At 41.6% G+C, this 24,992-nt stretch overlaps 1 pseudogene; it reads left to right on the top strand.

Annotated features, from left to right (window-relative positions):
* The first annotated feature begins 1,421 nt into the window (after positions 1-1,421).
* The window catches only part of LOC114115228 (translation machinery-associated protein 7-like), a 72,424-nt pseudogene continuing 48,853 nt past the window's right edge, over positions 1,422-24,992 (top strand).

Below are 24,992 nucleotides of genomic sequence, written 5' to 3'. Positions count from 1 at the left end.
AAACATTCCCCTGTAGAGGCTGCAACCCTTGTCTATTCAGAAATCCTTCACTACAGAAGGGTAATGTGTTTGCTCTGTACAGGAGTGTGACACACGGTAATAGCCTCCCTCATTGTGCCTCTGAATCCTTTAAAACACCAGGGGATTTTTATGTGCACCTTTAATCACTAAGCCCAGACTTCTGTTTGCGAGCATCCTGCTATCAGAGCAGATGACGGGAAGCGGTGCTTTCAAGCCCTGTGTTAGGAGGGTCTCATTTATCGCAAATATCTTCTCCACTCATCCCTGGTGCTATTGACATTTTGAGCCAAGTAATTCTTTGTTGGGGCAGAACGGCACTATCCTGCACATCGTAGAATGTTTAGCAGCATCCCTGGCCTCTGCAAGGTGCCAGTAGCATCCCATCTACAGTGTAACAATCGAACGTGTCTACAGACTATCAAATAGCCCCTCTGGGGCCAAACTGGCCCCAGTTGAGAACCAGGAACACAAAATATAATGAAAGGAGAGGAGAGAGATCCCCTATTGTCCTAAAGCCCAAAATGTGAAACCCAGTCTACACACAAAGAACCCACACAAAAGCAAGAAAGCAGGTATTTTTCATGTCAGATGAAACAGGTAAGTGGGCTTCCTAGGTGGCTCAGTGGTAGAGAATCTGCCTGCCAGTGCAGGGGACATGGGTTCAATCCATGACTCTGGAAGATTCTTTGGAATAGGAAATCGCAGACAACTCCAGTATTTTTGCTTGGAAAATTCCATGGACAGAGGAGCCTGATGGGCTACAGTCCAAAAGGTAGCAAAGAGTCAAACAAGACTAAGGTACTGAACACAAGCGCAACAACAATGGTCTCCAAGTAGTGACGGGAGCAGGAAACTTAACTTAGGTTTTATGAGTTTTAAATTAAATAAGTTAAGAATCCCTGATTAGAAAGGGTGATAGAGATCATTCTGGACAACTCCCCTATGATACTTGGGAGAAAACTCAGAAATGATAAGTAACTTCTGAATGGTCTCACAGTAACGATGACAGAGCCTGGACTCATTATTCAGGTCCCCAGACTCCCAGTTTTTAGCTTGCTACTTTTTAATTTATTCATTTATTTATTCATCAAGCATGTATTTTACATTTAATCCAACATAAAGGACTGAGCCAAGGTTTGCAGATGAAAAAAGAGGCATATTCCTCAATAACGACAATGAAGACCATTCATCAGATACCTGTTATGGATCCATGGATGAGGCATTTTAGGTATAACATGCCATTCAATCCTCATTTAAAAAAAAAAAATCTATGAGGTTGGTACTAGTTCCTCACTAGAGATACTGATGGGTGCAACTAGACACTGGAGCCCCTTATCTCAAGTGACATTTACAAAGCCCAGCATTGTAACTGGAAATGTGCCAAGTGTCTTGTAGGAGTGATGTATCCACCAGAGCAGAGGGAAGTCCACAGTCCCTCACTGCGGGTAAAGGAACCATCAACATCTGCCAGCTACACACGGTGAGTGGCAAAAGAAGGGACGGCAGCAGCTGCACAGAGCTAGGATCAAACACTGGCTCTGCCCTTTTACTTTGTACCTTTTGAGCTAATCATATAAGTTCACTGGACCTTGGTTTCCCTATTCGTAAAATGAAGACTTGAAGACATTCAGTAGGCAGTTAGTGTGCTATGAAATAGATCATATCTTAAAGTCACCACATGTAGCCCCCGTAAGCGTGAATGTTTGCCATTTCCTTTTCTTACCTTTTCTGCACTTTGGTTTCTCTATCTATAAAATGGAGATAATAAAAGTAGCTACTTGGTAAATTTGTGAGGACTAAGAGGGTATATATTGGATTAGCCAGAAAGTTCCTTCAGGTTTTCCACACAATGTTTCCATCAATAAAATGTATAGGGACTAGAGGTTAATACATATCAGATTTAGATATTTTTGCAAATGCAAATAGCTCTGGAATAACATTAGCAGATGAATCAAAGGTGAGGATTCACAGATGCACCAAAGGGATGAAGTATCATGCTTTCCTTCCAATGTCCACTTCCCTTCCTGCTTATTGTGTGGATGAACAAGTAAGAAATCTAAGACCTTAAAAATGGAATAATTTTCCCAAGAGTTCTTGGTAAGCTGCTTTGTACCTCCAAGGGCTACCCTGAAGCTGGCTGAAAGTAAGTTTCCTATGGGTCAAAAAAGTGACACACCAGTCACAGACTGTCCATATTGAGGTCTCACTACAAATTTCATTGTGCAGTTACTTAATTTGAAGAGTCAAAATGTGACTAACAACAGAGCAAGCCCACGTAGAAATACTGCTACCGCTCCTGCAGGGTCTCCCCGAGTTGGAGACGCCACTGAGTCACTCAATTCTCAGCAATTATCACTGCTTCAGACAGCCTTTCTCTGACTATTCTATCAAAAATAACATGTCTTCCACTAAAGGTAACATTGCCTATATCACATCAGGCTTCTAAAAGTCAATGTATTGAAATCTAATCCCCAGTGGGGTGGGGTTTGGGAGGTGATGAGGTCACAAGGATGGAGCCTCATGAATGAGATTTAGTGCCCTTAGAAAAGAGACCCCAGAGAACCCCCTTGGCTCTCCTACCATGCAAGGATACGGAGAGAAGACAGCCATTTATGGGACAGGAAGCTCGGCTTCACCAGACAAGGAATATCCGGCATCTTGATCTGAGACTTCCCAACCTCCAGAGCCGTGAGCCATAAATTTCTGTTGTTTGCATTATTCATGAACCACCAAGTCTATAGTATTTGTTTATAGCAGCCCAGATGGACTAAGGCACTTGGCTAATTGCTTATGTTCTCAGAGGTTTAGGTTCTTCTCCTGAAAAACAAGGATAATAATACATTTCTCAGAGACTTCATGTGATGAATAAATGAATTAATACATGCAAAGTGCTTAGCACATGTCAGGGCCAAAAAGTGATATTTATCATTATAATTCTGAGCTTGCTTAGGTGTAAACCTCAAGAGGAAAAGTCAATACCAGTGCAGGCTTTAGAAATACCCTTTTGAAAGGTAAGAAAAATTTCGTGCCACAGGACTCCATAAATTGCTCTTTCACTGTGCCTGACAGTGTTAAAGCAGCTTCCCCAAGGACCTCTAATTCATCAGGAGAATCTGCTTCCTCCCTCATGTTTTCTGCTCGCCCTCTTTTCTCCCAGCTGCACCATTAGCAGGGAGCAGATTGCCAGAGACCTGGGAAGCACCTGGAAAACAGAAGTGCCTTACCATGAACGGGTGAGGCTCTGGAGCCCGTACAGGTAATGGGATCGAAAATGAAGATGTATTAGGGGAAGAGGAGTTACAACTCTGCTGGTTAAGTGATGAAGTGAATGGAAATGAAAAACATGGCATCAATTATTAAGTGATCTTCGCAGCTCCAGGCAAAGGTAACAGATGAAGGAGGCTGGATACCGTTGAAGGTTATAGAATGATCCGGCAACTGTAACCTGAGGCCTCGCTGTGACACAAAGGAGGTAACTTTACTCCCAGTGTTTTCTATATTTGTTCATGGTTTCTATCTTTTCAAAGATGTTATCAATTCTCTGGTTAGCTGGCTCTGCTCACTGAATAAATACAGGAAATATCTTCAGATTAACACACAGATAAAAACACAAGTTTCTGCCTATAACCTGAAAAATTGAGCTGAAATATTTCAATAAGCCATTTTGGATTCTAGATGCAGTGTTGTGCTTAGTTGCTCAGGCATGTCTGACTCTTTGTGACCCCATGAACTGTAGCCCACCAAGCTCCCCTGTCCATGGGATTCTCCAAGCAAGAATACTAGAGTTGGTTGTCTTGCCCTCCTCAGGGAATTTTACCAACCCAGCGATCGAACCCCGGTCTTCAATATTGCAGGCAGATTCTTTACCAACTGAGTTTGTGGGGAAGCCCGAGAATACAGGAGTGGGTAGCCTATCCCTTCTACAAGGGATCCTCCCATGAATTTTAGTTAGTATATTTCAAATAACAATTCAGAAGTCAATTTTGAATGTTCTTCTAATCAGCTATGCAAGAACCCTGGATAGAATTTTCAAGTTATTGCAGTGTCAATCAACTGATGAAGAAGGAGAGGTGATGATGTTCAGTTCAGTTCAATCGCTCAGTCGTGTCTGACTCTTTGCGATGCCATGAATCACAGCACGCCAGGCCTCCCTGTCCATCACCAACTCCCGGAGTTCACTCAAACTCATGTCCGTCGAGTTGGTGATGATGTAGATTCTCGTAAATAGAAACTGTTGTGAAAATTTGCCCCATGTATAGACACTTTGGGCTTCCCTCGTGGCTCATGCGTTAAAGAATCTGCCTGCAATGCAGGAGACCGAGGTTCCATCCCTGGGTTGGGAAGATCCCCTGGAGCAGGAAATGGCTAGCCACTCCAGAATTCTTGCCTGGAGCATACCATGGACAGAGGAGCCTGGTGAGCTAGAGTCCATGGAGTCACAAAGAGTCAGACACAACTGAGCAACTAAGCGCGCGCGCGCGCACACACACACACACACACACACACACACACACCCATTCATAGGTACCTTGTGAGGAGGAAGGCTTGAGTATATTTACCAAGTGATGTATTCTTCACTACTTTAAGTTGTGATAATGGTTTCTCCCCTGACCACAGGTACTTGCTTGAATTGAAATCTCTTTCCCTCTCTCTGTTTTTCTCTGTCTTCTCTCTATCTCTCTCTCTGTGTCTCTCTTTTTTATCTAAGGACACAGTCTCTGGCAGTTTCCTAGAGGAAAGATTTTGTGGCTTAGAGGCTGGGTTAGCAAAGATCATGCAAGATGCCGTTGTGGAGGAAAGCAAAGAAGAGATACCTCACAACTCCGGGGAGAGAATGATTGTCTTGGCTGGCAAAGACTTTCCCAGTTCCCCCATCTCACTTCCTAGGAGCCCCATTGTGCTTAATGTTCTGTCCAGGGATTACAGGAGAGGGAAACTGATAATTAACTCCCTTCTCCTTGAAACTCTCTTAGTTTGAGGGAGGATCTCAAGTCTCACAAAGGTAATTAGCTGATTTATATGAGGCTAGAAGTCTCTCAATCACATTTCTGACAAGTGGTCATTCAGACTCTGCTTGAATACGTCTTATGATGACAAACTCATTACCTACAAATATAGCTCATGCCATTTCTGAATAATTCTTCTTGGTCAGGGGGCCAATTGGTGCAAATAAACATTTCCATTAATTAGTCAATCAACTAATAACATTAATTCAAGGCTAAGGATGCAAATACAGCCAGAGCAAGAAAGGTTAATCACAATCCTGTTATAGATCCTTCCCCCAAACCTTCTTTCCTACAGCATTGCTGGCCTATGCACTAAACAATGAATCAGGAAGCATGGAAATCTTTTTGTCAGTTCAGTCTCTGTTCACATTTGAACAGCTAGAAGGATAGTATCAAAAGAATGACAAAAAATTACTTAGGAAACATTATAAAGCACTGTCTGCCTCCATTAGATTAAAGCTGGGAGTCATAAAAAATGCTTTTGTGGCTCTTTTTGTCCATAGCTCTTTGTGTAAAATTGTGTTTTGTATTCTGGTGACAGAAGTAATATGTTTTCATTGTAGGAAATTCAAAAACATGGTAAAGCACAAAGAAGAAAATAAAAAATCATCCATAACCCCACTACCCACAGATAAATACTGTCATTTTGAAGTATATGTTTCCAGAGGGTTTTGTTTCTTTGTTATATTACTTAATTGGGATTATATTTTTCATAGTGTTTTATAATTTGCTTTTATTTAACATAACAATCTATTATGAACATTTTAACAAGTTACTAGATTTCTTCTTCAATGTAATCTTTAATGGTTATATTTGTATACATACAGGTACATAACCTGTTTATACATACTTCTGTTTACAGTATATACATATGCTATCTATTTATATATCTGCTTGTAATGCTGTTGATGGGGCCCTAGGCTGTTAGCAGCTTCACGTAATATAATATTACACATGACAGATCAGGGCCTCTGGGACTACAGAGGAAGAGCCCACAGTCTAGACTTCAAGGGTCAAAGAGAGTCTCCTGGAGGGTGTGACAATGAATATTACTTTTCAGATTAGAAAGTACAATAGCATATATTATCTGTTTAGTCTTCACGGTCAACCAAGACGGTCTTACCATTTTCCTTGTCAAATTAAACTTTAGACAAACTTTTTCCTGACTCTAAGCCCTGACCTCCCATCTCTTAAAGCATTTACTTCATAAAAATCTGTCAATTCTTTCTTTGCTCCTTTGACAGGTCAGTGTTTTTAAAAGCTTCTTGCCAGTTTTAGGGACCAAGAAGGTCTTTCTCAAGGACCTGGGAGCCATCCATTGGAAATGTAATCTTGGAGGACAAGGATGCCCCTATGTCTAGTTTCCCTGATAAGGCAGGAGCCTAACTTTGGCAGGCACCTTGCTCCAAGCTGTCAAACTACCTCAGATCATGAGAAAGCTTATGTTTTCTTTCATTGAAGCCAACTAGCAAACACAGACGGCCTGGAATCTGCCCCCATGTTTGCTTTTAAAAGCTCCCCAATTCTTGGTTTCAGCAATTAAGCTCAGACTGTGTTCTGGCCTCTCTTCCTTAATGAAATAGTCTTCAGCAGAGTCTTCTTTGCCTATTAGACAATCTTTGTCTCAACACCATGAAAGTTTCAAGAGATGCCGTACCTCATTGTGCAAGTGAGGAAAATGTGCCAACAAGAGAAGTAAAGTAGCTAAGAAATTTGAGGGCACCCAGTGTGGATACTAGTAAAGTGTTTGAGTTCTCTTTGAATGACCACATGCTGAGCTGCTATAAAGAAGTTGAGATTAACTGAAACAGTTGTGTTACGTCAATGAGAGTTCTGAAAGCTCAGTGGCTGCTCTGTGGCTTCTTCACCCACAAAATGAGAACAATAATAGTACCCAATTACAGGGTTGTTATAAAGATGAAATGAGTTAGCACATGAGAAGTAGCCATTCCAGGTACATAGAGAGTGCTGTTCTTATGAACAGAGTTACAATTATTAACAAGGAAGAGCACCGATTCTAGATTCAGAATAGACTGGGAACCAATGCCAGCTGCATCACTTACTGAGTGAATTATGCAATTAATCTGTGTCCTTATAGATTGTTCAAAGGTTTAAATTGAGTAGTACATGCAAAACAAATTATTTACATTGGTTCTGTGGTGAGCAGAATTCTAAAATGGCCTTTAAGGTTGCTAGTACCAACTGATTCATTTAAACACTAATGTAAAACCTGTAACCTATAATCTATAACCCTTTATAGGCACTGCTTATGAAGGAATTTTGCAAATGTAATTAAAATCCCAAATCAGTTAACCTTAAAATACAAAGATAGCTGCAAATGTATACTCTAATCACTCATGCCTTTTAGAAGCAAAAATTTTCTTGGCTGGTCAAAGAAGAGAAAGAAAAATTCCAAAAGTGAGAAAGATTCAGTGTGCAGCTGATGTCTGAAGTTGTAGGGGCCCACATGGAAGGACCAGAGAGCAGCCTCCTGGGGCTGAGGGTGTATGCCTGTGTGCGTGCTAAGCCGTTTCAGTCATGTCCAACTCTTTGCAACCTTATGTACTGTAGGCCGCCAGGCTCCTCTGTCCATGGGATTCTCCAGGCAAGAATACTGGAGTGGGTTGCCATGCCCTCCTCCAGGGGTCTTCGCAATCCAGGGATCAATGCACATTTCTTACGTCTCCTGCATTGGCAGGTGGGTTCTTTACCACTAGTGAGCAGCAAAAACCATTCCTACATATCAGAGAACCTACGCTTCAGAGAACTGAATTCTCCCAACAACCCTCATGAGAGTACCAGTAGGCTCTTCCCCACATCCTACAGTTGAGAGCACCACTTGGCCTATATCTTCATTTCAGCCTGTAAGACTGTAAGAAGGCAGCCAAGCCTGCCCCCACTTCTGACCTACAGAACCATGAGATAATAAATGGGAGTCATATTAAGCCACTACATTTGCATTCATTTATTATGCACAAGTAGAAAACTAACACATTCCATTAGTTATGTGGGAACTTTCTTTTTTTACCCCAAACCTCTTTTAACCACTGTCAAACTCAAATCAAAGGCAGATCCAGGGGCAGGCAGCCATGTAACACACTCTTTCCTGGGTGCCAATATCCCCTGACCCAAGGTCAAAGTATGACACTATTCCCCAAATGATACCCCGGCCACTCAGGCCGATGTCCTGGTTAAAAGTCTAGGGCAGCCTCCAGAGTCCCTTTGAACATATACTTGCTTTTCAAGCCTCAGCACCAGTGTACTAAAGAGATCAGACTGTTTTCAAAATTGAGAATCGCAGGCAAGTCCATTTGTCCCTTTTTATTGACATTTCTGACCTTGCTGGAAAAACATGTTATATTCTGTTATAAAAATTATCAGAGAGTGCAGCTTGCTGAGTGATGTTTTATATTAAAGGACGGAACATTCAAAGCCACTCTCCTTGAAGGAGTCCTCCTACCACTAAAAATCTCTAGGATCTTGGTGAGACTTTTTTCCCCCTAATGTCAAGTCCTCTTTGTTAAGTGGGCCTCAATGTTAGCAAGTAGGTGGAACCATAGTGTGACATTTTCTTGACTGAATCTCTCCAGTAAGTTTAAGTACAGTTTTAAATCTAAAAGAAAGGCTTTGGCCTTATAAGAAAAAAAAATATTATTTTCTAAAAGTTCTTGGTGATTATTGAGGAGACTTGTGAACATTGAGTTTGTTTAGATGTTGATTCTTTTGACAAGTCTCAAAACAAAACCCCAAATCAAATTAGGATCAAATAAACATAAGTCCTCTGGGTTCTACATTATCCTATTCAGATGTCTTAAGATAGAAAACTTGTTCTGTTTAGGATAACCCTGCTACATATCTACCCTAATCTACAGTGACAGAGTGTCCGTGTTGGCCAGTAGTCATTCAGAATTTAATTAAGTATTTACTGATATATGTTAGGGACAATGACAGATGCTGGAGATGCAAGTTTGAAGGAGATATAGTCCATATGCTGAAATAGAAAATGCAGATATTAACCTTTATCAGGAACTCAAGCTACCCTTTCATCCTTTCCTATGAATGGATCAAAATTAAAAGCTGATGGGATTCCCTCATGGCTCAGATGGTAAAAAAAAATTAATGAATTAGAAGCTGTATTGTATTTTATAATAAGATAGCTGGACAACTAAGGGCCAACTCCTACTTGCCTAACTACTAGCTGTGTACCCCTGGATAGATCATTTAAGTTCTCCAAACCCCACTTCCATCATCTATAAAATGGTGGGGGGATATAATGATAATAAGATAATGAAAGTATTGTGATGATACAAGGAGATGGTCCATGTAAAAACACTTAGCACAGTGCCAGGTCCATAGCAAACAAGGGGTGATGACGATTACCATTATTATAATGATGACGATAATAAAAGGCCTTACTTGGCACATACTAGTGCTAGGAAGATGGATTTTTCTGCATGATTAGTGAAACAGCTAAAGCTCTGGGTCCCATGAGCTGCGGCTTTTCTAATTTGTCCCTGTGGATTGCTTGTCAGCACAAGGCAGAGGTCTCAGTCTTCCTGCAGAGAGGTCATTCCTACCTGGAGAGGTTTAGGGTAATAAGGCTTGAGACCTGTGAGAGAAGACATGTTCAGCTTGGGAACCTTCCCAGAAAAGGACAATTTTCTAGGTGGACTAGAAGGGAAAAATCAGTGCTGACAAAATGTTCTGATCCATGCAGAGGTAGTTGGAATGGCTAGATCATGTGTGAGAGAAAGGAAACGGTAAAAGTAGAGACCACTAAAATAAGGAGAATCTTGTGAAAAATTTCCTGTACCATGCCAGGGAGTTGAATGCTGAAGCATATTGTGTAGGGTTGTGGTATGTTCAAGTCTACATTTTTAAAAAGATCACCCCTAGCAACCATGAGGTTGGATTTATAGAAAGGCAAAATGAGAGGCTGGGATCTCAGAAGGCTTTTATGCTGGAGAGGAAGGAAGGGGGTGGTTATGAAAACAGTCATTAGGATGTGGAATGTGGCACAGAACCATAAAGGAATATGACATAGTGTAATATGGACCCTACACGTGTAGTAGACCACGACCCCTGTAAATTAAAAAACCCCACAGTGTCTTGCTGATGCTACAGTAGGAGTTAACTGCTCTCTACTCTTTGAGCCATCGTCTCCCCTTCTGATGTGAAAATCTGAGTTTCCAGTTACTCTCACGACTTTAGCCTCCATCTTGTAATCTCTTGGTCCATGTTAAGCCTTAGTCTAACTGCATACTTTGTGCAAATCTCCCAACACCTAAAGAGTTTTTTCAAAGGCATAAAAGGTAACTAATTTTACACAAACCTCATTTCCACTTCTTCATGGCCTGCCTTTCTCTGGAGAGAAAGAAACCAAGTTTGGGATAATTAGGATATGGGGAATGGTACTATCCCAGTAACTGCTAGCAACTAGGGTATGACTCTATTACCACTTTCCTGTACAGGGAAGATATTTTCATTTCAAGGGCTGCAAATTCCTTATTAAACCAAAATAATATGAATTAATTTACCTGCAGCATTTTCTGTTGTTGATTTTCTCTTTTGATCCCCTTATTTTCCTAGTCATTCTGAACTGAACTCAAATCAATAACTTACACCTTTGCAATGAACAACATTTAAAGAAATTTCTGGTTTGAAAATTGTCTTACTGATTAATTTTCATCTTCAAAAGGTATTACCAACGTTGTATTTGCATTTAGTTAAAGAAATCAGGGCTTCCCAGGTGGCTCAGTGGTGAAGAAACTGCCTGCCAATGCAGGAAACATAAGAGATGCAGGTTCATTCCCTGGGTTGGGAAAATCCCCTGGAGAAGGGCAGGGCAACCCACTCCAGTGTTCTTGCCTGGAGAATCCCATGGACAGAGGAGCCTGGCAGGCTCTAATCCATGGGGTAACAAACAGTTGGGCACCACTGAAGTGACTTAGCATGCATGCAAAGAAATGGAATTACTCCCACTCACAATACCTATACCTAGGGGAAGAATGCACAAATGGCAGAAGTTATAACAATTTACTCTTTGGTTGATTTATCGATTATGCTTTTCAGATCTGATAATAAAGAGTAGTTTTTATTATTATTATTATGCTTTTATTTCAAAACAAGGTATATCCTGAAAATCACTATGAAAACTAAAGTGCGCTGATTTTTAAGTCACAAATAAGCTGAAATTGATAAAAATAGATTTGTTTGTTTTTACTTCTAAGTCTGTGCAAGAAACTACTAGCAATTCAACAGGTATGAGAGTAATAAATATTTCTTGATTGCAAACGTTTTACCAGGCTCCAGAAGACTGTCCATTACTTTTAACACTAGTCATGATTTCCTATGCCTGGACTTGAAGAAAAATTTACATTTGAACAAAAGAGGTTCTAGCATCTGCTCTAACATATATTTTTGATGTCACCAATTTGTTCCGTATTTCAATCTCCTCATGAATATTTGGTATGCTTAAAAGTTGATCTTTAATCAACATGATTTTATAATTTAATGACATAGGAAATTGCCCATTAAAGTTTATTTCAAAATAAAAGCAAAATGAAGAGAGATAACTATTTAAATAAATGTATTGACTTCTTTAAAGTCTCAGCTAAAATGTATATTCATCAAGGTCAGTATCCACACCTTTTTTTCTTGTTTCTCTGATTCCTTTTTGTCATATTTCTATAAATACTATAGTGCTCCATAAATTTTAATTAAGTAATTGTAGTCATGCCACAGATTGGCATTCATGTCCCAAACTCAGCTAGAATATACAACAATTAAACAGGACAGAGCCTCTGGCACCACCACAAGAAACAAATAGCAGCCCAGTAACCCAGAGTCTAGATCTTAGTCATCTAATGAGACACGTAACTTTCAGCAATTTCTATTCCATTTTCTTCACATGGAATTTTTTTGTCCTTTCTGCCCTGAGACCTCACAACCACATTTTTTGTACAAATATGCTATTTTATCTAAGCAGAGACTATGATAGATTACAATAGCTCTTTGGTCAAATATTAAAAACATAGGGAAACTTGGGAAGATAGTCCTTTAATTTTCCCAACCCATAGTGCTTAAGCTGATTTTAGGCGATTAGCTATTAAGGCTGAATTTTCTTCCTGCCATTTGTTTTGTTTTCTCTGGAGGAACTAATCCATCCACTGCTCCTACAAACATTCCTGAGGCATCTACTATTGGCCAGGCCCTATGCCAAATGGGAAAGTAAATAATAAATACAGTCCCTGACCTCACGTAGTTTATAATCAAGTAGAGAAAATCTGTAACCACTTAAAGTATTACATTAGTTTCTGACTGTAGTTCCCTGTGAATATGACCTGACAGGAGGCTATGAGGTGAAGCTCAAAGGAAATCATGTGTGTAAAATGATAAGTTTAAAGCCTGGGACAATTCAAGTACCCCCACCAGCCCTTGCAGAAGATCATGGAATCAGGCCCCCTGGGTGCAGACACTGGGAGTGCTGAAAGAGCCTCTTTCCTGAGAGATGAGTGGAAATGGTACTATTATGGGTGACTGAGAATGCAATGGAACCTGGAAAGAAGAGGTCCTGGAGATATTATTTCCCATGTGGAGTTTTTGAGAGGATAAAGCTAAAGACAAAATAATTTTGAATTATTGAATATTCCTTGCATATCAACTGTTAAATGCCAATTCTTCTTTTTGTACATTCTTCATTTTCTCAGCACTTGCCTGCCTTTCTAAGGTAGTTTTATAAGCCCTTCACTGAATGATTCAGTAGTTACTGTGCACTAGCACTACCATGCCAAGAAGTGTGCAGAAGGCACCCTGCTGAGCCCTGCAAGGAAGAGCTGCTCTGCCCAGAGAAGGAGGGTGGGGTGGCCCTACCGTGGGACTGAAGGCATGTAACACAGCACATGGGCTTGGAGCAAGGCAAGTTCTCTGCCAAATTTCTAGTCACTGGGAAATTACTCTTCCAAAACCTGCAGGTTATCCTGGATCTGCTCTCTCTCTCTTTCCCTCGATCCTTTTGTTTCATCAACAACCAAGTGCTTAAGATTCTGCCTTCTAAATACTTCTCAAAATGGCCTCTCCTCTCTACCTGACTCCACTGGACTTCTGCTGTGGCTTCCTTCTTCAACTTGTTGCCTTCAGCCCTTCAGCTCCTTCACATGTATCACGAAGTCCTTTACAACCTCTCACCTGACTCTCCGGCCACATTTTCCACAGTGCAGTCTGCACTTTTTCTTCAGCACATGTGCTGGCCCTTGGTCTAGGATGCTCTCTCCAAACTCGTGTTTCTCCTTTGAGGAAATATAATGACATTACCTCCACATATGGTGACTAACTTGTCCCGGTTTATATGGGAATTGCTAGGATTTACACTGAAGTCCCATATCCCAGGAAATACTGCTCAGTATCCCCCCTTCCCTGGTGGCTCAGATAGTAAAGCATCTGCCTACAATGCGGGAGATCCGGGTTCAATCCCTGGGTTGGGAAGATCTCCTGGAGAAGGAAATGGCAACCCACTCCAGGATTCTTGCCTGGAAAATCCCATGGACAGAGGAATCTTGTAGGCTACAGTCCACGGGATCGCAAAGGGTCGGACACGACTGAGCGACTTCACTTCACCCCCCTTCTCTAAGCTTTCCTTGCCCTTCAGGTCAATACATCTTCTCTGTGCTCCCATAGTGCAGGCACGCTATCCTAGTATGATTATAGATTAATTTATCTTGACTCACCCTTTGACTCTAAGCTCCTTGGGGGCATATTTATTTTCTTCTTTGAGTGCAATAAGCACTTAGCGGAAAGGAAGAGAAGGAAGGAGAGAAAGACGGAACAAGAGAAAGAACACAAGACTGAAGTTATGTTATAGTAAATCTCGTTGAACTCCAGCTGACAAAGACATCATACACTTCTCCATCACCATGCTTTTTAAACACGGAATATCTGTTGGCTTAGTTTTTCTTCCTAAGCGCACTTCTTTCTACAGCAATGCATGGGGCCTTCCCTGGAGGTACAAGGGTTAAGACTCCAGGCTTCCCTTGCAAGTGCTGCAGGCTCAATGCCTGGTCAGGGAACTTAAGATATCACATGCTACATGGTGAAGCCAAAAATAATAATAATAAAAAAGAAAATAAAATCTAAAAAAAAATTAAGAAAACATTCATGGAAGTAGAGAGCACTATACTACTCAATAGGGTATCTTTTCCAGGAATATACTGACTGGGGACTAGGAATAAATGCTAAAAAGCTGCTATAACAAATAAGTACCAACACTTCCATAGTGGGACATAACAGAAGTTTAGTTTTCATTTGGATAAAGTTGAATTTAGAAAGTGAGTGCTCTTCTACAGCAGACACCTCTCCTCCACGTGGTCAGAGTCCCAGGCTGTTTGGGGCTAACATCTCTGCCATTCCCTTGAGTTTAGAGTCCTCTAAGCCTAGGCAACACAGAAAAAGAGCCTAGAGGATAGATTATGGGAGGCTACATAGGTCAGTCCTGATGAGGTCTGTGCACATCACTTCCTTCTCATGCCATCGGCTAGAACTTGGCCCATAGCCACAACTATCTGCATAGAAGCTGGGAGATGCAACCTGTGTGCCCAGGAAGTAGCAAAAACAGGTTTGATGAGTGACTACTCAGCTTCTGCCACTTCACTGAAACAAAATGTACTCCTACTAGTGGGGCAAACTTGAGGAAGTTAGTTAGTCTCTCTCAGAACCAGTTTTCTTACCATTAACATGGGAATAATAATGGTGCTTAACTTGAGGTTGTGAGATGAGGCTCAGATGAGGTATTAGATGTAAAATGATGAGCTCGAAACCTGACATAGTCTATGCGTTTCGTAAATGTGCATTAATTATGGTTATGATTATCACCTATGGCTATTACTATTATTACTGGTATTACCACTATCCACTTTATGCCAAGGACACTTTGAGCAAGAAGTTATCATTAAATTGTTTTCTGGAGCACTTGAAAATTTTCTTCTGGAGCCATAGCTGCCTTCACACAGTCTGTCATTTCCTCCATCAACCCCAGCCTCAGGTCCTCTAGCTGCCCTTATAAATCCTAAGCCACTAGGAGGAGAGAAGCAGAGAGTTCAGTTCTTTGACCACATATATACTAAATGTCAAGCTTTACAAGTGGCAGTATTATCCATCATCAGACAATGATAAACTATAATGAAATACAATTTCGCTTGTACTCAACCATGTATTTTATGAAGTAGCATAAAGTTTTACCATTAGGTCAAAACACACATGATTCCTTTTGTTCTATTTTCCTGGACACCTTCAACAAAAACAACTATTGATTTTGAGTTGTCTGAAGTATACTCTGTAAAAAATTACCCTCAGTCTGTGGCTTTCTTTTTACTGCACTCCAATAATGAGGGAAAATAGGAGGATAGCAGAGAAATACACATCCAAGAGAGTTGTATGGAATCTTATGGTTAATGGCATTAAATGAGCCTCCATTTTAATTGTGCTCAAACCTGAATCTAGAAACCAAAATCCTAGCACTGCAGATCTATCTCAAATAGAAACCTACATTCTCTCTAATACCAAACTGAGTCAAAACAGAGACAACAGAGAAATATTATTTCAGTTTCACAAGACTCTTCTCTTCATAGGTTTTTAAATGACCCATTATCATATTTGATCCTCACAACACCCCATGATGAGATAATATGTTCCAAAATAAAATAAAGTTTTGAAGTTAGTTAAGAGGTTGCTCAAGGTGTCAAGGTGATAAAGAAGTAGTATGCTGGTAATAAGAACCCAATTCTTCTGTTCTAATTCCTGGACCATCACTCATTCCTCATCGTGGAATTCTTTAAAAAGTCAGGAGGATTTAATTCTGCAAGGGATGCAAGGATAAGGTGTGAGTTCGGAGAGTGAGGCCCTTAGAACTGAAGTCACACAACACCTGAACCGGATCATACTTACTCCAGCCGCCTAAAGGAGCGTGGGCAGCCATGAAGTCTCCTGTATCCTTAGAGGAGAAAGATGCCTCTCTCCCAGCTCTGTTTGGGGTCATGGACTTTGGACTGTATTGAGGTTGTGATGTGTTTTTCACAGTTCCTGGTTTCTTTGTCTCTCCCCCTACGCCCACGTATTTCCAAGCTTGGCTCCTTTGACATACACTCTTCTACTTGGGTGCATCCTGGTTTTTAATAGTGCATGATAAGAATTTCACAATGAAGAATAGGTGATGCTCCAGGAATTAGAACAGAAAAATTGGATTTTGTCACCAGCACACTACTTCCTTACCACCTTGGGCAGTAGACACAGTGGCTTGGATGAAAAGATTTTCAAACAGGGGGAGTTTATTTCTTTTCCTTGCTTATTTCCCCAAAATGCCGGCAGAAAAGAAAGATAATCAGCATCTGAGCGGCTGTGGACAATTTACAAGGACATGCTTATTTCTTCCTAAGTGATGGGAATTTATTTTCAGATTATAATTTTAAACACAGAGCTGACCCCAAACCATTATCCCAGTTGCTCACTAATCCTCTCTAGCTTGTGTATTTCGGTACAGTGTGCAATTTCTTTTGTTTGACTATGTTGTTTTACCACCCCCCTCCCCCCGACTGCTCTGCTCAAGCTTGATGTAAGGTATGTAGGTGGGGGTGGGGGTGCACATGGAGACATTTGCACTGCATCTTTCTCACCTACAGCACTGTCACCTATGAGCAGAGATCCTTCTACAGAGGCACTAAAACCACCTCCAGGAGGCACAGATGCTCCATAGCTTCCTAGAATCGTTTGGAAACAAAGTTGCCTGTGTACACCCATAATTGTCAAACTCATTTGTAGCCTCTGCATTGCCACCACCAACCCCCACTGCCTTCTCGTACCCTAAATTGTTCCCTGAAAATGTAAGTTCCTCCCAAGCATGTGTTACCCAAAGAATAAAGGCAATCATCTTACAGAAGCATTTATGCAGGAAGACAGTAATAAAGAATGACTAGAAGAAACTGGTGGCAAGTCAAAAGCTAGTAGCAGCTGATAGCTTTTGTACAACCTGTCTCAGGCAATTTGGTAAGGGTGATTTCAACCCACCCGTGGGAGACACCCAGCCGGTTAATCGTCTGCCCCAATCTGCATCAGATCTTTCCAGCAACAGTCTCCTCCCCCAAGTCATCCAAATGAAAAGGCAAGTTAGTACACCTTCGCCATTAGCTGTTCACTGCAGTGCTGGCTTGTTTCACCTGAACTTTGTCATTTGGAGGCTAATGTTAGATAAAAAAGATAAAAGGCTGCTTTACATTTTATCTAGCCTGTTATTGGAGTTTGAAAGGCTTCTGTTCTTCGACAAAGCCCTCAGTGGCTTGGCAAATGTGACAAGTGTGATTAGGCTGGAACGTCATTTTAACAGTCAAATTCGAGGTAGTGCGAGTTTCACAGAAGGACAAGGAGGACCATCGCCAGAGCCCTTCCTCCATCACCAGGTCCTGGCAGAGGGCTGAGTGCTGCTCCAATATGCATTCCCATCAACACACAGCACAGAGGTCTTCAGGGCACAGTGAATGCCTCTCCAATTGAATTGAATGCAAAGGAGTTTATATTGAAATAGCCAAAGGATCCTTTTCCTCCCAAAAAAGGTCTCCTGGTGGGTGATTTTCATTTTCTCCCTGGCCTTTTCTACATTTTTTTTCAGGTTCTCTGACACAAACATTTATTACTTTCATAATCACTTACTTGAAAATCAGTTGTATAAAAATGAAGACTCCTGAGACCCTGCCTCCACGAGGGTAAATTTCTATTCTGAAAAATACATAAAATGCAAGTTTTATCGTGATCCCTACAACCTTAGATTTATGAAATGATCATTAGCATAGAGAGAGGGGAAAGGTGTCTGGGACCAAGTCTTATACATCTCTGTAGCTCCCAGGACACAGTGATATATTGAAACCGTATATGTACATACAGGTACCTCATATACGTATGTGCAGTACACCTGTGTGCGAAAGCTCTGACTATAGGCATTTAGGTAACATTTATTTCCTGCTGGAAAGGGAATCTAATCCCTAGTTTCCGGGAAGTATGTCACCTTTCTGTGGCCACAGAACCAAATATGTCTTAATAAGAGTCCACACAGCATAACTGATGAAGCCTCAGTTTTCCTTCACCCCCAAAACTTTAGCGTCTTTTTTTTTTACCAGACTGAAAGGGTCAGGGTTGCTGTCACCATATGAAAGGATTCAAGTCTGCTGGAGCAAGCTTTCACTGCATTAGAGAGCTTCTCCCAAACTTCTAGGGGCTCCACAGTCAAGAGGAATATGTGTACCTCAAATTCAGTGGAGCGAAGGGTGCTGGTCCCTCCACCGCTCAGTCTGGACAGTGGCAGAGATGCTGCCTGCCTTCTCTCTAGAGTTGCCAAGATTTTTTCCAATTCTCTTTTGACTGGAAACAAAACATGAAGAGAAATTCACACTGCCATCCTTTCTCTTACTGAATTGATAGCTTTCTTCTTGCCCCTGCTGTTCATCAAAGGCTACTCCAGAAACCCAGAGTGGTACCTGGCTCTAATGAGCTTTCTTGGAAAAGCAGGGTATAGAGGTCAGTGGAGAGCACTGGGGTCTTGACTCAGGTAAAGCACAAAAGTGGGGAAAGAACCCAAGCTGAGGGGACTCAGGGGCTCACCGCATCCAACCCTCTTTCCCTCTCCCAGATCAGCTTCTTTCTGGGTATAAGCTGTGTTTTCTCCAAACTCCAGTAAGAAAGTTTGGTGGCTTTGCTCCTGGAAGTTCTTATCTCAGATGCTTTACAATTCACAACTGGGGTTTATACTTCAGTTTGAAAATCTAGGGAAGGATTCTGACCTGGCTGAGGTTGTTGTGAGATTAGGGTTCCAAAGCAACACTACATTCATTATCTCACTTGAACACTACCAGAAACCTATTTTAAAATATTATTGCATGCGTGCCCAGTCACTCAGTCATGTCTGACTCTTTGAGACTCCATAGACTATAGCCTGCCAGGCTCCTTTATCCATGGGATTTTCCAGACAAGAATACTGGAGCAGGTTGCCATCTCCTCCTTCAGGGGATCTTCCCGACCCAGGGATCAAACTCATGTCTCCTGCATCTCTTTCACCATTGCATCACCTGAGAAGCCCACAAGTATTATTACGTGTTTCAAAGATGGGGAAACTGAGGCTAACAGGCTTTCCCAGTGTCTTGCAATTCAAGAGTGAGAGCAGAGAAGCCCCTGAAGTAGAAAATAAAAATAGAAGGCAATAATAAATATGCTGTAATAGTTAAAATCAATATATTGTTTTACCGAGACCATAATAAGCATCTTTTATGCATTACTTCATTATCCTTTCAGCAACAGAACAGTGAAGTTTCTGTTATTATCTTCTTTCTACAGAAGAGAAAACCAAGAGATAAGGGGGTTTAATGACTTGCTTAAAGGCACGTGGTAAGGGAAAAAGATTCAGTCACATGTGCGCTCTGAGCCACTAGTCTACATGGTCCCTATGCCTAAGAATCTGTTACTCTATTAGCATGCAAACGTCCACTTTATGAAACAACAAGGATAGATGATAAAGAATTCATTGAGAAATTGTGTAGGATACACCATGAGTTCTACAGGAATTCAGAACAGGAAGAAATTAAATCCATGGGACCTAAAGTAATCAGGAAAGATGTGATCGAAGTTCTGGACTCCAAAGGCTATGGGGAGCTACTTGAACAAAATGTCAGCATGATAGCATTTAAGGAAAGAGGACAGCTCTAAGAGCGGAATGCAGTCAGAAATAACTGGTATTTGGGGGATGGAGAGAAGAAAATGAGTAGGCTGGAAAAGCTCGTCTCTGGGTCTTTTTCCCATTACTTCATCTTATTATCATCATTACTTTTTACAATAATGTGGAGTCCTCCTTCCGAATCTGATAGAAGCTGTGAGCTATATTTCCTCATTAAAATGTTCATACACTCTGGTATCACTTACATGCAGAATCTACAAAACTGCAGCAAACAAGTGAATATAACAAAAAAGAAGCAGACTCATCGATACAAACTAGTGGTTACCAATGGGAAAGGAGGGAGGGAAAATACGGGGGTGAGGAATGGGAGGTACAAACTGTTGCGTGTGAAATAGACTATAAGGATGCATTGTGGTACAACACAAAGAACATAGCCGATATTTGTGGGATAAAATGATTAAAATAGTAAACGTTATGTATATATACCTTACCAGAATAAAAAGAAGAGACAAAAAAAGCTATCCCCCAAATAAAATGAAATAACATTCAGCATTCTTAAAAGGAAAAAAATGTACATACACTTTAAAAATTGTATCATGAGTAAACACTATGATTGACCCTCTCCGATATAGAATTTCCTTCGCCAACCAAGCCCATCCATGAAAGTTTGCTGCAGAACTCTTGCACTACAATGTCCTAGATTGGATTATTTTCTAAATTATACAGAACCAGGTACTACCAGTCTATATGAGGACTACTCAGAACTGGAAAAACTGGATTCTATGTCCTGGTAATTTCAGCCTCAGTCTAGGTTCTCAACACCTATGTCCTGAAGTTCTCTGCTTGCTCATTTGGAAAATAATTATGGAACACCAAGGACTTACCTGGTGGCTCAGAGGGTAAAGAATCCTCTTGCAATGCAAGAGACCTGGGTTTGATCCCTGTGTCAGGAACATCCCCTTGAGGGGGGCATGGTGACCCACTCCAGTTCTTGCCTGGAGAATCCCATGGGCAGAGGAACCTGGTGGGCTACAGTCCAAGGAATAGCAAAGAATCAGGCACAACTGAGGGACTAAGTACAAGGAACTGCAAGGCTTCCCAGGTAGCATTGGTGGTGAGAACATGCCTGCCCGTGCAGGAGATATAGAAGATGTGGATTCAATCCCTGGGTCAGGAAGATCCCCTGGAGAAAGAAATGGTGACCCTCTCTAGCATTCTTGCCTGGAGAATCCCAAGGACAGAGGAACCTGACAGGCTACAGTCCATGGTATCTCAAAGAATCAGACACGATTGGGTGACTTAGCACACACTCACTCGAGTCCCTGCCTGGGAGGCTCATGCTGGGCTCTGGCAGGACCCAGTCTCCAAAGAACTCATGTCTTGGTTCTCACCCTGACATTTCTGTCTATCATCTAACCTTGCCTTTCTCATTTCTACATAGGTGGAATGATGCTTTATCATTTGGAAGGGTTCAGAGTATATACTCGGAGAAGACAATGGCAACCCACTCCAGTACTCTTGCCTGGAAAATCCCATGGACGGAGGAGCCTGGTGGGCTGCAGTCTATGGGGTCGAGAAGAGTCGGACACAACTGAACGACTTCACTTTCACTTTTCACTTTCATGCATTGGAGAAGGAAATGGCAACCCACTCCAGTGTTCTTGCCTGGAGAATCCCAGGGATGGGGGAGCCTGGTGGGCTGCCATCTATGGGATCGCACAGAGTCGGACACGCCTGAAGCGACTTAGCAGTAGCAGCAGCAGCAAAGTATACACTGATATACTAAATTGTATACTTATATACTCCATTATCCTAATACCTACATACTTGATTCACCTCACATTTGCTTGCTGAACAAATCCTTTCTGGATCATTTCACTCTTACCTCTATGTTTTCTAAAATTTAACTCTCTTTATATGTGGGTGCTATTGACATACATGGAAAGTCATGTGGCCTATCAGAAGCCAGGCACCTTTAAAGCTGGAAAGTTAAAATCTTGATTCAACCATTTCCTAGCTGGAAGGTCCTGGGGAAGATGGAACTCACTGGCCTTGGTTTCTGAACCTGATAAATGGGAGTAATATTCACATCTACATTTCACAGTTATTATATTGAAAAGAAGTAATCAATATCTCAGAGAAGGCACTGGCACCCCACTCCAGTACTCTTGCCTGGAAAATCCCATGGATGGAGGAGCCTGGTGGGCTGCAGTCCATGGGGTCGCGAAGAGTCGAGACGACTGAGCAACTTCACTTTCACTTTTCACTTTCATGCATTGGAAAAGGAAATGGCAGCCCACTCCAGTGTTCTTGCCTGGAGAATCCCAGGGACGGGGGAGCCTAGTGGGCTGCCGTCTATGGGGTTGCAGAGAGTTGGACACGACTGAAGCGACTTAGCAGCAGCGATCGATATCTGGTGTTTGGCATTTAGTTGCTGTTGTTCTTTAGCTGCCAAGTCATGTCTGACTCTTTGCCACTCCATGGACTGTAGCCTGCCAGTCTCCTCTGTCCATGGGATTTCCTAGGCGAGAATACTGGATGGGTTGCCATTTCCTTCTCCTGGAAATCTTCCTGACCCAGGGATTAAATCTACATCTCCTGCATTAGCAGGCGGATTCTTTACCACTGAGCCTTAGGGAAGCCCTTGGCATTTAGTAGCTGTTCAGAAAATTATATAGTATATGTATTTTTTCGTCTTTTCCAACACATCTATTGCTTTACATTTTAAACTGTTGGAGAGCAAAACAAATCAACAAAAGTGCTAAAATCACATGCATCATTTACTCCTGGGCAAGGGATGGAATTTCTTGTGGCAACATTAAAGAATCAGTCAGTGCTTTCTTCATATAACTCAAAGTTTGGCAGTACTCCTGACTTCAATTATTAGCTAGTGTTGCCCAAATCCACTTTCTGCTTCAAATGTAATACATGTCCTAATTATTTGGCTAACTGTGCAATAACAGACTTTTTACTTTAAAGCATCAGTTGTGAATCTTTATGTTGCTAAGGATATATTTCAGTGCCAGGGGACCTTGTTAGATCATTTCTTGTAATCAATTAGTTGGCATATAGGCAAGGCCATAAATTCTTTAACTGTCCTCTCCCTATAGGTTTTGATAATTTTCTTTCTTCTTTTTATTGAAGATAAAACACCCAAGAAACACCCTAAGCAGTTGCCATCACATTTCAGATAGTTTAAAAGTTTTATCCTTTTCTGACTCAGCTTCTCATCGGACAGAAAGCAGGGGTCCACTGCAACCCCTCCCTGCCTCACAGCGGAAAAACAAGCCCACTCTGGGCTCCCTGAAGATTCTGAACAAAAGCACACAGCGCTTCGGCAAGTTACTGTGGATGCAAAGCACCACCATTAAAGGAACTATTTGAAACTAAATTGATTCTTTGTTCTTTCGCCAATTGGCTAATCCTCCTCTTGAGACGCAGTTCCATTTCAGAAATCTAAAAACACAGCTCTCGGATTGAGACTTAAAAGAGGCGAGGGATGTGCTGACATAGACATTAAGTAGGATTGAGCCGACCAGCAGCTGCATCCTGATGAGCTCGTTCAGGATTTCCCCAGGCTCCGCACTCCGGGAGCGGAAGAGAGAGAAGAGAAGGGAAAGTGAGACGAAGGTCTAAGTGTCTGAGTCTGTGTTGGTGCTGACCAGAGTGGCCTGTCACCTGCACCCCACCCACTAGATTCCAGCAGTGACCTTTTCCCCTGCTGGACACTTTTTAAACGGTTCCTGCCTTTCATGAGAAAATTCTGGCGTCCTGGTCTCCATCTTCACAATATGGTCCCGGGGAGAATCCTTAGGTGTAGGCAGCAAAACCGTTCAATCTGCCACATGTAGTTCGCATTGCATTTCGTTTAAGAGAGGACCAGGGGGTAGGGGAAAGGGGAGACAGAAGAATGGGGGGAAGGAAGGGTGGGCTGATCTAGGAAAGCAAGGGTATGGCCAGAACCTCATGGAGATCTTGCTGAGATCTTCTGAGTATTTATAACAACTTTATTTCTTTATTTTTAAACTTTTGCATTATTTCATTATTACATGGTATCTGTTCAATGTGCAAATGTGGAAAGACAAAATAGAAAAAAAAAAATCATAATCCCCAGATTCCTTAATCCTTCCAGTCATTTGTATGCATATATAAGTATACATGGGTTCCCACGTGGTGTTAGTGGTGTCAGTGCAAGAGACATAAGAGACCTGGATTCAATCCCTGGGTCTGGAAGATCCCTTGGAGGAGGGCACGACTACCCACTCCAGTATTCCTGCCTGGAGAATCCCATAGACAGAGGAGCCTGATGGATTATGGTCCATGGGATTGCAAAGACTAGAATGCTACCAATGAGACTTAGTACACACACATATGTATATATACATCTTTTACATAAATAGATATACTGTAAGTATTTACTTAATTATATATCACTCATTTGTTTGGGGCTAGTAAATTATGATAATTACTTTTATGTGTCAATTTGATCAAGCCATGGATTCCGAGATATTTGGCTATTATTTTTAAGTATGTCTGGGGGTGCATTTCCAGATGAGATTAGCATTTGAGTTAGTAAATTAAAGCAGATTGCCCTCCCCAAGGTGGGCGGGCATCATTCAATCCCAAAATTCACTCTCTCTGATTAACTGTTTGAGCTGCAACATCCGTTTCCTGTACCATCAGTTCCCCTGATTCTTGGTTTTCAAACTGGGACTGGAATTGTACCACTGGCTTTCCAGAGACACAAGTTTGCATGTCTGGAAAACCCTAGTACATAAATATACATTCATGCTAATATTTTTAGTGGTTGCATAGAATTTTGTTGTATTACTCAGCCATGGGGCTTTCCTGGCAGCTCAACAATAAAGTATCCGCCTGCAGTGCAGGAGATGCAGGAGACATGGGTTCGATCCCTGGATTGGGAAGATCCTCTTGAAGGAGGGCATGGAAACCTACTCCAGGATTCTTGCCTGGAGAATCCTATGGACAGAGGAGCCTGGTGGGCTACAGTCCACAGGGTTGAAGAAAATCAGACACAACTGAGGGACTGAGCTCACTTGCACTCAACCATAATTTAATTTTTTGGTTTCCTGACTGAGGACATTTACGTTGTTTACAATTTTTTAACTATTATAAACAACTAAGAAAAGCTTTCTTGAACACATATTACTGCACGTCGTTCTGAACATCCTGAGGGCCATGTGGCTTAATCACCCCTCCCCTGTCCCCAGTTTCAGTGCCTGGATTATGATAGGTGATGT

Source organism: Ovis aries, chromosome 6 (genome assembly GCF_016772045.2).
Source record: "Ovis aries strain OAR_USU_Benz2616 breed Rambouillet chromosome 6, ARS-UI_Ramb_v3.0, whole genome shotgun sequence".
Taxonomy (NCBI): domain Eukaryota; kingdom Metazoa; phylum Chordata; class Mammalia; order Artiodactyla; family Bovidae; genus Ovis; species Ovis aries.
Note: the sequence above shows the minus strand (reverse complement) of the source record. Positions and strands in the feature narration are given on the sequence as shown.